The 15,669-nt window shown below is 51.5% G+C and overlaps 1 protein-coding gene across 1 annotated transcript in view; it reads right to left on the bottom strand.

Annotated features, from left to right (window-relative positions):
• Window positions 1–15,669, bottom strand: part of DSCAML1 (DS cell adhesion molecule like 1) — a 366,160-nt gene that overhangs the window by 100,192 nt on the left and 250,299 nt on the right. The gene's annotated exons all lie outside the window — the stretch shown is intronic.

Genomic DNA, 15,669 nt, shown 5'->3' on the forward strand with positions numbered 1-15,669 from the left:
TCCTTAGTTGTGGCATGGGGGATCCAGTTCCCTAACCAAGGATCAAACCCAGGCCCCTTGCATTGGGAACACAGAGTCTTAGCCAGTGGACCACTAGGGAAGTCCCCATCATTCAAGGCAAAGGCGCTTGCGCTGTTTTACTTTCCCTGTCCTCTCTGTAGTCTCACTGCCGTGACTTGGCTGGGAAGTGGAAAGGACAGAGTAGTTTCACCCATCTGGCTGATTATAAGACTCTACTTCGAGGTAGAGTGGATTTCCTCATCCAAGATCCTAAGGCAAACCCTGAACTTGAGCTAGTTATGGCTGGGTTTTTTTTTTTTTTTTTTTTTGCTTTTTTTTTAGGGCTGATTTTAAAATGGGGAGAATATGGACTCAAGGTTGGGGAAAGGCTTGTATTTGGCTTTGGGACTCTCTAAGCTTGCGGTCTCCCACCCAAGATCCAGCCAGATTGAGATGGAGAGGCTAACCTAGGGTCCCTCAGCCTTGCTCTCTGAGGGCATAGCTGCTTCCCCAGGCAGACACAGAAGAGCCCAGGCTGCCATTTCCACCAGAGGGGGCATCAGAATCAGGACAGTGATGATGACTTACAAGAAAGCTGCTGGAGAGAGGGTAATGCTGACCTCAGACAAAGGACTTGCTAACACCAGACTGCCAGGCTTTCACAAGGAAACATTTTGGGGAGCCCCATCCGCTTCAAATCCTGTTATTTGAGGTCTGCTTCCTCCCACCTGGGGGCTGAGTGAACCTTCTCAGTCAAGAGCTCTGACACTCTCCCGTTAGTATTCTGTGGTGTCTCATCCTGCCAAGCAAAAGCCCAAGATCTCAGCACCATGGACAGGGACCTCCTGAAAGGACATTTTCCAACAATGAAACCTGTAGATCTGCAGGGTTGAAAAGCTGAATGCATTTGACTGCATCTTTGACAAAGCTTCTCTGGCTTTCATGTGAATACCTCCAGGGCTGGGGAACTCACTACCTCATTCAGTGACCCACTGCAAAGTTGACGGTGCTGACTTGGAGAAAGATCTTCCTTGGTCACAACTGGTCTCCATGGGTCCTGGTTTCTACTCATTGGAGCCCTACAGAGCAGCCTAAACTCATGTGACTGATACACTCCCTCACACACTGGAAGGCAGCAATCAGGCTGTTTGACTTTTCATGAGTCTTAAGGATTATATTTTTTTAATTGTTATACAGTAGGGTTTCAAACAGCTTCTTCAATCTAGTTGATCTCTGGCTTCTTAATAAACTTTGGTTTATCTACAAATTTCTTAATTTTTCCTCCCTCTTTCCCACTTCCCCCACCCCCCTTCTCTTCTCTCCCTTCCATATACCTTTGTACATGACCAGGTCTCCTGGAGAAGGAAATGGCAGCCCACCCCAGTATGCTTGCTGGGAAATACCATGGACAGAAGAGCCTGGCGAGCTACAGTCCAAGGGGTCACAAAGAGTCAGACACGATTTAGAGACTGAACAGCAGACCTGCTAGGTGCCAGGCATTTTGCTGAGGGTGGGGTCTAACAAACAGCTTATCTGAGCAGGGCAGAATAGAGCAGGGCTACCAACTACCCACCTAAGCTGCATTAACTTTTCAGGGGGAATTGAGTAGGGATGAGGGGAAAGATCAATTTTACTACTGCTTCATACTCTGATTTAAAGGTCCTTGTCATGTGTCCACAAGCTATACCTAGGCTACCTTCCTTCTCTCCACTCTTGGACACTCTTGGCTAAGTGGGTCTGGGTCCGGGACTTCATGCAGATCCCCACCGAGTAGCATCTTGTTGGATTTCCTTAGAGGAACACTTGGCCAGCTGGAAGGCTGCCTGGAGCTTGTGGACCCCCGCCCTGCCCCCTCCAACACGAAGACCATGCCGTGTAGACCCCCACTCAGCACTGTGGGTAAAAAAAGAAAAGGAGGCAGGAAGGAGCCGGCTCTGCTGCCAGCAGTCAGAGGACCTGCAGGAAGCATGGAGGAAGCCAGGCTCCCCACCCAGACTCTGCACCTGCCGCTTTGTCTCCATGTTGTGACATCCCAAAGTCAAACGTGGAAGCGCTCTTGTAATTTATTATGTAACTGCGGCTGGAATGCAGGACGACTGGAGGGTGTTGCTGCCAATCAGAAGTACGAGTGTTGGAGGTGGTGGGATGAGGAAAAACAGGAAACGCCCGAAAATCAGCCCTAGTGGCCCACAGGTGCTCCAGCCTGGATAGCCAGGACCCTGTTATCCTCAGATCGACACCAGCAATGGTGCACTTGGCCCTGAGGAATTTTAAGTTGGGGAGGGGTGCTGTGGTGATGGTGGTGGGGATCTGAGGTTTCTATAGCAACAAGCAGCTGCTGCATCTGATGTTTCACATCCTTCATTGTCCTCATTTTCCCCCTCCCTTCCCCCCTTCTTGTGCATATTTAATTGCAGTAACATTTCCAGATACAGTGTATCGCTCCTCCTGAAACAAAGGCAGGCTGCAGTCAGGGGGATGCATGGCGAGTAAGAGGGGAGGGAGAAATCAGGGGTATTATGTTAATCCCCACTGGGGGGACGTGTGCGACATCAGTTCTGCATGTTTGATGAGAATCAGATGATGGGCCCTGCTGGGGAAGGATGGAGAAGGGGGCCTGTGGAGTGAGAGGCATTCGGTGTGGAGGGGGAGGAGGCACAGTCTGCAGGTGGGGGGTTCAGAGGGTCCGGGACTCCAAACACAGCTAGCCTCCGAGGCTGGCTCCAGGGGGCTGCCCTGGCAGTCTGGCAGCTCATCCTCTGCAGCCCAGTGGGACCACCTGTCCTTGGATTGGGGAGAGGAGCCATTATCATCCCAATGTCTTGGTTTCTCCTCCTTGGGGTAGGCTGCGTCCAGCTGGAGGAAAGATGGAGTAGTAGGCAGGACCACCATGTCTGGCCTCCACCCTGAGGCCACTTGGACATGTGTGTCTGGGAGCATTTTTGGTTGTTACCAAAACTTAGGGGTGTGCTAATGACATTTAGTGGTCAAGTCAGAGTGACAACAACTGTTGTACTCTAAATGTCAAGAGTGTGCTCACGGAGGGTCATTTTCCCTTAGGCTCTAGGATGAGGGCATGGAACTGTGCTGCAGTGTGGACTCTGCCTTTGGCGATGCCTGTCTGTCACATCTCAAAGTCTGCAGTATCGTCTGTGAACACACCCAAGACCGGGGAGTGCTGTGCGTGGTTAATGAATCCTTTTCTTTCTATTATTACTTGAATACTCTACTATCCTTTCTCCTGGTGATCTGGTTTATGGAGCACCCATTACATGTTAGGCCAAGGACTTTATGAACATTATCTCATTTAATCCCCACACTCCTTTGGAATGGATATTATTGTTGTTACTAACCAAAGCACAGAGAGGTTAAATAAACCACCCACAGTCACACAGCAAATAAGGTGTAGCGCCTAGACCATTAGTCTACTTTCCACATTCCTCTAAAGCTCTGTGCTACGCTGACTCTCCCAGAATAACAGCACCTCTTATAGAGACATACATTTAGCCAGCCTCTGCTTGATTGCTTCTATCGGAGGGGTCTTCACTTCCTCACAAAGGCACACTCATCCATTCGATAGTTTGGCTCCATTTATCAAGTCTCCATGGAGCATCCCTGTGTGCTCAACTGGGTTCCATGGGGAAGTCCTGAATCTGGCTTCTGCCCTCTGGGATTCCACAGTTAGAAGAATGTTCTTCTACCAGGGAAGCTTGAGCCTTTAGTAATGGGGGCTGGTAAAGGGTGTGGAGGGGGCTCAATGGAAGCCATTAGTGAGAAGAGGAAGATAAAGAGGGGCCAAGACACCCAGCATTGGGGACAAGCCCAGGACTGAGACTTAGGAGACTGAATTTGCACCCTAGCTCCGCCACTAATGAGGAGGCATATCCTGGGTGGAATAGTGTCCCCCACAAAAGTGTCCATACAGAGCTTGTGAATGCAAACAGAATCAAGTTAAAATGAGATCATAATGGAATAAGGTCAATCCCAAATCCAGTATGACTGATGTCCTTATAAGAAGAGGGAAATTTGGACACAGGCAGGGACATACAGGGAGAAGGCCTGTGAAGACGGAGGTGGAGATTGCAGTGATGTAACTATGAGCAGAGAAAACCAAGGACTGGACTTCCCTGGTGGTCCAGTGGTTAAGCCTCCATGCTTCCAATGTATGGGTTTGATATCTGGTTGGGGAACTAAGATCCCATATGTTGGGTGGCATGGTCAAAAAAAAAAAAAAAAAGCCAAGGATTGCCAGTGACCCCAGAAACCAGACAAGAGGCAAGAAAAGATTCCTCACTGCCCGCCCCCCCACCACCCCCACCTCTGTGAGCCTGCAGAGGGAGCAGGGCCCTGCCCACACCTTGATCTTGGACTTTTGGCCTCCAGAATCGTGACACAGTGAATCTCTGTGGCTTTAAGCCACCCCTTTGTGGTCATTTGTTTAGGCAGCCCTGGGAAATGGATGCAGGGTGACCCGAGGGAAGTCCAGTCCTCTCTCAGGCCCTCAGCTTCCCCACCCGTACAAAGAGGGAAAAGGTGGAGGAGATATGTGTTTTTAACTATGTTTGTATATTAGAATCATCTAAGGAGCTTTTAAAATTAAACTCAGAATCTCTAGGGGTGTGGCCTGGAAATTGGTATTTTTAAAAAGCTTTCTGGGTGATGTAATGTGAAGCCAGGGTGGAGAACCACTGGATTAACTAAACTGTAAGGCCCTTCACTCTGACAGTGGATGTCTCTATATCACACCAGACTTCTCTGAGTCCCATTTCTGCTTCAGGAAAATGCAGATAATAAATAATAGGACTTAGGTCACACAGTTGTTGGAAGTATTGGAAGAACTAGATGAAAGATGAGTTACTGCATGGGACCGTCTCCAGCACTTGGGTGGTACTCGTTAAATGTCAGCACAAGTGGCTCCATCTCAAGAGATGGAGGGCTGGCCACTGTTGGGGGCTCTCTGCCCCCTCCCATGGCCAGGTTTCTTGCAGTCTCCCCCTTCCTCCCAGGAACCTGGAACTGAAGGAGGCCCTTCTTGGCCATTCAGAGGCCCTGGACACAAGTGATAACTGAGCTGACAGCAACTTTTCTGTCTTTTTCCAAGAGGTCAGAGAGCTGGGCCTTGGAGACTCCCTGGAGCTGTAGTAATCACAGAGAGGTAATGCTCAGAAACCTCAGGGCTCCTGGCGGCCCTTGAAGGCTGGGGGAGAAAAATCTGCCCTCTGCAATGGTGGGCCCCTCTCTCTCCCTGCTCTCGGAAGGCGTGAGTTGGTAGGGAGAGGGTCCTAGGCAGAGGAGCGGGGGTGGTGAGGGTTTGCTGGAAGGTGTGAACTGGACAGATCCCACCCAGCCTCTAGAGCAAAGGAGGAAATGGAGCAGGACAGCAGCTTCTTTACTGGCCTCCCTGCTTCTGCTCCCACTCCATCTGTTCCCAGCAGGCCGCCAGAGTGATGCTTTAAAGCCTCAGTCAGATTCACGCAGCTCCTTTGCTTAAAGCCCTCCAATAGTTTCCCATTTCATTCAGTGCGAAAGCAGTGTTGGTTGCAAAATAGACCCTTGATAAATATCCCCAGAATGCAATGAATAAATACATGAATGAATAAATGAAAGAAACTTCCCCAAATTCTACCGTTGTTTAATCCTCATGTGCGACTCAGAAAAACCAGCTCCCAGCTCTAAATTTGCCTCCTCCAGGAAGCCTTCCCAGACTAGCCCACTCCCATTTCTGAGTGTTTCTATGTCTGGCAAACCTCTTGCCACTGCTAATCATTTCCTCTACTCAATTAGACCTTCAAAAATAACTATTTGTGAACATTCAAAAGTCAAGATTTAATGGTATGGTAATTCCTTAAAAAAATTAAAAATAGAATTACTATATGATCCAGCAACTCCACTTCTGGGAATATATCCAAAAGAATTGAAAGCAGGGTGTTGAAAAGATACCTGTTTACCCCTGTTCATAGCAGCATTACTCACAATAGCCAAGAGAAGGAAGCAAGACAAGTGTCCATTGATGGGTGAATGGATAAAGAAAATGAGGTCTATACATACAATGGAATATTACTCAGCCTTTAAAAGGAAGGAAATTCTGTCACATTGCTGTAACACGGACGAACCTTGAGGACATCATGTAAGTGAAATAAGCCAGACACAAAGGGACAAATACAGTATGACCCTACTTATAAGAGGTACCTACAATAGTGAGATTCCCCGACACAGAGAGAATGGTGGTTGCCAAGGGCTACACAGAGGGTGGAATGAGTTGTTTAACGTGTTTCTTGCTGTTGTTCAGCCACCAAGTCGTGTCCAACTCTTTGGAACCCCATGGATTGCAGCAAGCCAGGCCTCCCTGTCCCTCACTAACTCCTGGAGTTTGCCCAAGTCCATGTCCATTGAATCAGTGTTACCATCCAACCCTCTCATCGGTGATGTTAAACATTAGTGAACTTTAAGCTGAAACGCTACTGAACACTTAAAATGGTTAAGATGTAAAATTTTACATTACATGTATTTTACCACAATTAACATGTTAAAAGTCAAGATTATGAAGAACTGGAATGAGTGTGTTTGATAGGTAGTGAGTGTCTTGTCACCAGAGGTAATTCAGTAGAGGCTGAAGAAGCACTGAGATACTGCAAAGAAGATGTAAGTATTAAGTGAGGGAAATAAACTGATACTCTTTAAGTTTCCTTCCTCCTAGCAATTTAAAAATTCTTAGCTTAAAGAAAGCTGAGTGGCGACACCTCTTGAACATCATCTGTTACAGTGGTTTTTCAAGTCAAATCAGTGTGCATGTGCTCATTTCTACCCCCAGGCCTTTTGGGGTAGAAATGGCATGCTCTTTCCTTGACTCACACCCCGTCCCATTCAGTCTCAGCTGAAATGCCAGCTCCTTGGAGAGGCCTTGCCTGACCCCTTTATCAAAATTCTTGTCTTCAGAGCACATGGTGTTGAGAGAAGGAGTTATTTTAGCATCCAACTCCAGAATGTGCCTGGCTCACTAGATGCTCAGTTAGCACGTGCTGACTGAATGAATCCTGCAGCAGAGCAGGCACGCCCAATGGGCTGAGACTGCTGCACCTCAGGCCTGGGTCCTGCGCCGAGGTCCCTCCCACCCTGGGGTCTCTTCCCCCTCTAACCCCTGCTGCCACACTGCAATGATTTGGGCCGCTGCTCCCCCGTGAGGCCACTGATCCTTGTCTCAGTCCCCTAGCTCCAAGCTGAGACACTAAAACCAGACTGAGCTAAAAAAAAAAAAAAAAAAAAAGGAGATGAACAGTGACCAGAGCTGGGCAATCTGGAGTGTACACCTTGGCTGACTCATCTTCAGGGTCAGCCCCCAACCCAGGGGGTGACTCTACACTGCCTAGGAGCTCCTAAAACACGTGGGGACACACGGAGGCTAGGCCCAGGGAGAGGGAGGGACAAGGACACCTCCTCTCTAGCTGGCCTGAAGCTCAACCCCCATTATCCGTCCCTGATCAAGACCTGCCTCCTCCTTAGGAGACTGGAGCAGAAACGCTGCCCTCGCCCACTAACAGAGCTCGCTGTTCCAGGATGGAACCACATGAGAGTCCCAGGGGCCGAAAGTCAGACGAGGTAACGTAATACAGCCATGGTGGCAGCGTGGCACCCCGCCCCTCTGCAAACAGGTGGGCTCAAGAACTGAACTGCCCTGAGTGACTCCGTCTCTCCTGCCTTGGGGTGAGTTCAGTCTGCTGCATCTTAGAGGCTTCCAGAGCTGGGCCTTTGAGAAAGGAACCTTGTGTCCAGGGACCTGTAGCAGCTTGTTGTCGCTCAGTCGTGTCTGACTCTTTGTGACCCCGTGGACCGTAGCCCGCCAGGCTCCTCTGTCCATGGGGATTCTCCAGGCAAGAGTACTGGAGTGGGTTGCCATTTCCTCCTTCAGGGGATCTTCCCCAGGGATCGACTCCACGTCTTCAGCATCTGCAGGTGGGAGCCACCAGGGAAGCCCCACGCAGCAGCTCAGGAGGGGCCTGTGCTACAGTGGGTGTATGGAGCACTGTATTTGGAGCCAGAAATGGGAGATTTGAGACCTACCAACCTACCGGTGTGTGGATTTAGGAAAACCCCTTAATGTTTCTGGGATTCTGATCTCTCATCTCCAAACTGGGGACCCTCACCCCTGGTGTCTCTGGGCTCACAGGGTTCTTTTGTAGTGTCCATGTGATGATGGCCATGAAAGGGCTTTGTGACCTGTACTGCACTGTACACAGGTAAGGAGAGGCTATTACCATAAGAAGTAATAACATACTTCATGTTGTTGCATAATATGAAGCATGTAAAAGCACAGGGCATATGTGTCCATGACACGTCTGTGGGGTGTAGGTATTTGTGCAGGCATTGTGTTGAATGAATAAGTCCTGGCAGTAGAGAGAAGCTGGGGGTGGGCGACCCTGACAAGGAAGGTCCCAGGAAGCAACGGGAGGTGTGGAGTAGGGGGAGAGAGGCAGGAGGGATGTATGAAGCTTTTCTCTGAGATCAGGCTTTGGTCTCTTTGGTTCTCTTATGTGAGAAGAGACAATCTGTCAAGCCCAGAGTTTCCCAGGGTGGCCTCAGGATGCCTCATTTGGCCCCCAGGGAACTCCCACTTCCCCCCCCCCACCCCCCCAAAAAAACCTGCAGTCAATACAGGTTACCAGTTCCTGCTCTATCCAATAGAGATTTACAAAACAGAGGGGTCCTCCTGCTGCTTGGAGCCTGTGGGTGGTTCTTGAGACTAAGGAGATGACTCACCCCAGTCGCAGGACTGCTGTCTCCTCCCAGGGCAGGTGGGTGGGGGTGATCAGTTCTTCAGGGCTGGCAGGGTTAGCCCTGTTGGGGGCCCGGCACCAGGGCAGCCTACGGGCACCTATTTGAGGCTGACTCTGCGAAGCACCCTCCTCTCATTCCTTTGTGATTCCTGCTGATGGTGAGGGCCCTGGGGGAACCTGCCAGCCTGGGTTTGGAAAGCCCAAAGGAAGCCAAGGCCCGGTTCTGCCTCCTCTGCTTTCCTTGCACACTTGGACCCCAGGATGTAATCCCATCCCCGAGACCCCAGGAAGAGAGCTACAGCATAGTGGAGATGCTACGGGGGAGTCTGGAGTCAAGTCCTGGCTCTGGCTGGCCTGCTTTAAGTCCTAGATCCGCCCAGTTATGGACTGATTTGTGTCCCCGCAAAATTCCCCTGTTGAAGCCTTACCCCGTGGGACTGTTTTGGGACATTAGGCCTTTAAAGAGGTAACTGAGTTTAAATGCTGTCATAAGGGTCCCTAATACAATATGACAGGCGTCCTGATAGGAAGAAGAGATGCCAGGGATGTGAGGGCACAGAGGGCGGACCATGTTGGGGAGGGCGACCGTCTCAAAGCCAAGGAGAGAGGGCCCAGTATTGCGAACTTGGGCTTCCAGCATCCAGAGCTATGAGAACTACATTTCTGTTGCTTCAGCCACCTGGTCTGGTATTTTGTCATGGAAGCCCTAGAAGATGAATGTACTCCTCCTCCTGACATGCTATTCCCTGAGGACCCTCAGTGCTAAGATTCTGGAGTTGGGTCGTGCTCCATAAGACACCAGGGTGAGGACTGGAGGGCAGGAATGGGGAGGAGGACAGGGACGAGCTGGTCCTGACGGGCATCAGGTGGATCTCACAGGCTGGGTCAGAGAGTGAGAGCGTGAGAGGTGGGGAGAGACTGGTCCCCAGACCCCTCAGGGCGCCGAGAGCAGAGGGAGGGATGAGGTGGGCAGGGCACCAGAGTAGGGAATGGGGCTGCGATCACTCAGGGAGCCTTGTCCACACTCGGCATCAACCATTCAGCCTGACCTGCGGCTGCATGGGGCATCCGAGGGAGCTGAGAGAGGGTCACACAGCCAGTCTGGGTCAGAGTAGAGCTGTCGGAAGAGGTCTCCTGTCTCCAGACCCACTGCTCTTTCCCCACAGAACTGAAATCAGGCAGACTGAACATATCTGGGTTGTAGGGAGCCTGGATGGACGGAGGGTGGGGCCTTTGGTATGCAACTTAACAACCTCTGAGGGACAGGTGACAGGTGACTGCTTTCTGGCACAGGGGCTCTCAGGTGCTTGGGAAGACACCATGATCTTGTATTCATCTCCAAAGCCATGATGCCAGGCTGGGCAGGAGGCTAGCATGACAGGTTCCAAGTGGCACCACCTCCCACATGTGTCCCCAGGGGCCTGTGGGAACAGCCTCTGCCCCTCCTCTACCACCGCCACCTCTGAGAAGAGATGGCGAGTGGTCAGGGAAGAAGATGTGGAACTAAGGGACGATGCCTGTTTCTGCCCCATAGGAGGGATCAGCTGGAGAAGGAAACCGAAACCCACTCTGTTATTTTTGCCTGGAGAATCCCATGGACAGAGGAGCCTGGCGGGCTACAGTCCACGGGGTCGCAAAGAGTCAGACACGACTGAGCGAAACGAGGAGGAGGAGGAAGAGGGATCAGCCAGATCCCCATCTTCAGCTCTGCCTTCGGGGCTCTATAGGAGATGGGGTTCCTGCAGGGACAGGTGTCTGAAGTCTCGGGAGGACCCGGCAAGCTGACAGCATGATGGAGCAGAGAAAGTCTGGCCTGAGTGAGATGCAGGGTTGGAACTGTGCTCCTCTCTCAAGCTGAATGATGCTGGATGAGTCACAGAATCTCTCTGAACCTGTTTCCTAGGAGAGTGAAAAACGTCAATGAACATGTCCAGCACAGTACCTGGCACACAAAAGGTCAGTGGTTACTGAAGGTCTGAACGATTGAATGAATAAATGAACGTATAACTCTCATAAGGGGAGCAAGCTCAGAACTTGATTGAGGTCTCAGACCCCAAGCCAACCATTCCTAGCACCTCCCAACTGCCCACAACTGGCCTCTCATAGCTGGGAGAATGTAAATTTCCAGGAAGACCAGGCTCAGCTCCCCAGGAGCCTGCTGACTGACCTCTCTGGGCAGCGGAGATCTAGAAGGGGGTCTGTGCTGTGTCTGGAGCAGCGCCCAGGGAGCTGGGGTTACCACAGTGGGAGCGCGGATGGAGAGTCTCGGGGAGGGGAAACTGGAGAGGGCCAGGGGCTAGCTTCTCTCTCTGCCTGAGTCCTTTCCTCTAAACACAGCTCTATCTCCCTGCACCACAGGATTAGCACACATCTCTCATTCTCCTATTGCAACAAGATTTTATTTCTAATTATGCTGTAATAAAACTGGAGCGCTCCCAGGCTTCCTTTCAAATGACTTGTACACACACTGCCGATCGGATCCTCCTCGGCCCCATTGTAATAGCATTTCCCTGACATTCATTAGACATGCATGAGAGGGGCGCTTTAAGAATAGAATTGCATTTAAATGGATTTGCTGAGAGAGGAAGATGAAAAAAAAAGAGGCGAGCGGTGGGGGGAGACGGAGAGGGAGAGAGGTTTGTTGAACAAACTATGGAAACAAGATGCCATAATAACAGGGTGCTGAAATAAGCCTCTTTCTTCTCAGCCCTCCTCCTGCCGCACATGGTGGAGCCCAGCCAGGGAGCAGTGGCCTCCAACCCTCCCCCTGGAGCCCCCACCCCCACTTTTATGGTGCCCACTGCGGGGGTTACACAGCTCCTTGCGCCCTGTGGCAGATGCTCATGGTGTAATAGAAATAACTGTTATTACAATTTGGGAAGGCTGCCTTGCTTCGACAGAACCCCAGTAGCCAGGCTGTCGCCTGCAGGAGCGGGGAGGGATGGTCACCGTCTCCCTGCCTCCATCAACCTCCATGCTCATCTTCAAGACCCTCACCCCGCTGTCCCTCCCTCTGAATGGCCACCCACACCCAGAATCCCCATGAGCTGCAGAGTAGCTGGCATTTTTCTTTCACCCTGGTTGGCTCTGAAGCGTCAGACACAGGAGATCCATTCTGACCCCAGGGCCTTGCTCTCTGCTCCCCACTGCCTCCCCAGAGCTCGGGCTTGCCCCATAGCACACACACTGGGTGTACCATAAATGCCCTACTATGGATCAAGGGCCTGCCTACTATGTGTCCATACCCACTGGTGGTCTCACCTAATTTATTCCCCTTCACTATAGCATCTGATCTCACTGAAAATCATCCTGTGGCTTCCCATTTTTCTTAGGATGAAGACCCAAATGCTTAACAGGGCGGCAGAGGCCCGCCATCCTTCCTCTGGCCCTCCTTCGTTCCACCTCTGGCCCTGGCCCCAGCTCCAGCCACCACGGCCTTCCTCTGTCCTCCACAGTGCCCGGCTTCCGCCTCCTCCCCGTGCTTTGCTGCTGCTCAGAACACTTCTCTCACCTCCTTCCCAAAGTTCCTGCTGCCCCCATCCCCCAGAGCTCAGCTCACACTCCCTTCTGCAAGAAGACGCTCCCACCTGTCTTCCGTCTCCTGTCCTCTTCTCTAAACACTTGTCGCTCAAGACCTGGCACTGTCCCAAGACTGCAAGCTGGTTGAGGGCAGGGCAGGGTGGGTCCTGGCTGCTGCTGTGATTCCATCCCGGCTCTGGGGTAAAGGCTCAACACAATGGGAAGGAAAACGCACTGTGCTGGGGGCTTTCTCCTTTCATCTCGCCTTACTGTGGCAGAGGATTTTTCTTCTCAAAAAGATGAAGACACTGAGAATCAGAGGGTTCAAAGCAACCAGCCCCAAATCACAAAGCAGAGCTATCTGAACCCAAAGCTGTGCTTTTGCTCTGATGCATCCTGGCACCACGGGCATTCCCACTGGTCCCTTTCTGCATTGAGGGCCATTCACTCCCCTGCACTCAGCGAGGTCCTTCTCAAGCCCTCCTTCTTCTAGAAGGCCCCTAGAGAGTCCAGCTAGTGCAGACCGTCTCCCCTTCTGCAGACTCAGATTCTGGGGCTGCACCCTGGGACCCAGAAGGGCCTCTAGTTTCCCATTTGGATGTTCCCACCTGCTCCGCAGGATCATTCTTGTACCCCCAGTAGATTGCAGGTGCCTTAAAGAGCGCATGCATCACTCTTCTGAACCCCCAGTACCTCTGGGCTAGGGCTGCAAATACACACCTGACAGAGCACAGACCTGCAGGTGGGAGAGCTGCCCTGCCACTTAGTACCTGCAGGGCCCAGAGAGGGACCCTCAGCCTCAGCCCCTCGTCCACAAGGTGGTGCTGAGGACACTGGGGCCTGTGAGGCCTCTGGTCTGCAGCAGAGACAGTGCCCCACAGAAGCTCACGCTTCCCCTTGTCCTGTTCCTTCCCTGGGGCTCTGTTTGGTGACAATGGGGATGAGAAAGCTGGTCTGACAGTGTCCCAGAAGGGGGTGTGGCTAAAAGGGACACGGTACCATGGCCTCTCGAAGTCATCTTATGTGGCTCCAGGGGCCCTGCACAGCAGTGGAGACCATCCTTCTGTCCTTCCTGTCTTTGCCTCCAGACTCACCACCTTTCCCGCCCCCAGGCCTGCTTCAGAGGCCTTCAGTGTCACACGCTGCAGAGACGATGCTCCCACGATGAGCGGTCAGAGCCCCCAAGGGCTGAGAGCGGCTGGTAGGTTGTTCACCTCTGCCTTCCAGTCCCTGGCACTGCCCAGGCCTGGCCCAGGGTGTGTTCGTGAATGAGACCATGACCTCCATGAAGGCAGGGACTGCTCAGTTTTGTGGACAACAACCTGCACGTGGCGATGCTCAAAAAAATATCTGTTGAGTGAATGAATGATGAATGGGGCGAGCACATGAGTCTCAGCCTTCTTTTCCCCATGGTAAGTACTTAGGCTCTGAAGTCAGCCAAACTTTGGCTCCATCCATGTGATCTTCACAACATACCTGACCCCTCTGATTCCCTTTATTCTTCTCTAAAATTCTGCCAGTGATAGTTCCAGTCACACAGAGTTGGAGCTGTTGCAAGGATTAAAGCACCTGACTGGTGCCTGCATGGTGAAAGTTCAAATAAGCAATAGCTCTCATTGCTATGACTACCCAGCTTCCAGGGAAGGGAGATCCATCTAACGTCTACTTCAACCCACTTGGGAGCTTGGAGTGACCACTCATGTTGGTGGTTCTAGATTGTTCCCTAGGCAGTTTTGCTATTTTGAACATCTGTTTTTATTATTTACAGGCTAATCAACATGACTCTGTGACACACCAGCGATGCCAGCTTATCAGGAAAGGTAGAAATGCTCACAGTCCCATCCACATTTGTATCTCATCAGTTCTCAAAACAAGTCTGTCTCAAAGAAGTGATGTTAACACAGAAGCACTTGCCCCAACTCTTCCGGCGCATTCACTTTCCCCCAGAGCCATGCAATCTCAGCACCTCTGGGCTCTAAATTACATCCTATGTACCTAGGAACCTCCTCTCCCCCATCTAGCCCTCTCTCATCTCTTCCTCCCCTAATTTGTAAGATCTGTACCCCTTACCCAGCTTCCACCAGACACTTGCTTTTTGTTGTTGATTTAAATAATGCATCAGTGGCATCTTCCTTGGTGGCAACACATGGGGGGAGGAAAAGGGGAGGGTGGTCGGGAGGTACTTCTCATTTAAGGACTTTCATTGCGTGCCAAGTCAGGGTGTTAGATGGTTCACATGCCTGGCTCCAGTTTAATCCCAAGAGCAGCAGTAGCATTCCCATTTTACAGATGAGGAGAGTGGGCTCATAGAGATGCAGAAACTTGCCCAAGTCACTCAGCTGGAAAACAACATAACTGGGATTTGAACCCAGCTGGTCTGACTCCACAGCTCCTTGAGGACAGACACCTCAGACCCTGCTATGGGATTTCCATCGGGGGGGTAGGTCTGTTACTGACATGAGCTGCTGACCACAACCATCTTTCAGGGACATACAAACATTGAACGAGAAATGAGAAATAAACAAGGTGAACGCTTCCCCCTTGGCCAGGCACACGGGGAGGGCTACGCTCCTGGTGTGTGTATCTTCCGAGTGTGACACTGGCTCTGGCTACACCCAAGGCCTCTCAGCACAGCTCTGGCCCTGCCAGCTCCCCTGGGCACGCACTGCTACACCCACCTTGCTCAGAGTGGTGCCAACTGCTTGGCTTCCCCACACAATCGGAATTCTGAGCTCATTCCCCACATAGGTGCAATTTCCCACCTCTCGCTCTCTGGCACTTTCTGTGTAATCGATCACAAAATTGTTTCCGAATTAACCTAGATTTAGCTCTAGTCACCCCTCTTCCAACTCCAGTGATTTCCTCTCTACCTCCTGGGTAGGTTACATCCTCCTGGCACCGCCCCCCTGTGCCTCTGCCTCTCCCTGAAAATCGCTTACTGATGCAGAGGCGGGCTTTCTGCCTAGCCTGACCCTCTGCTTTGCTCTCAACCATGGTTTAGGGGCACAGGACAGGCAATTCCTTTCTTCTCCCGCTATCTTTCCTTCGGATTCACCTTATATGCTGCTGCTGCTGCTGCTAAGTTGCTTCAGTCGTGTCCGACTCTGTGCGACCCCATAGACGGCAGCCCACCAGGCTCCCCCGTCCCTGGGATTCTCCAGGCAAGAACACTGGAGTGGGTTGCCATTTCCTTCTCCAATGCATGAAAGTGAAAAGTGAAAGTGAAGTCGCTCAGTTGTGTCCAACTCTTAGCAACCCCATGGACTGCAGCCTACCAGGCTCCTCTGTCCATGGGATTTGCCAGGCAAGAGTACTGGAGTAGGGTGCCATCACCTTCTCCATACATGCTGCACTTTCTTTTAATTAATGTTGAAGGGGC

Source organism: Bos taurus, chromosome 15, assembly GCF_002263795.3.
Source record: "Bos taurus isolate L1 Dominette 01449 registration number 42190680 breed Hereford chromosome 15, ARS-UCD2.0, whole genome shotgun sequence".
Classification (NCBI taxonomy): domain Eukaryota; kingdom Metazoa; phylum Chordata; class Mammalia; order Artiodactyla; family Bovidae; genus Bos; species Bos taurus.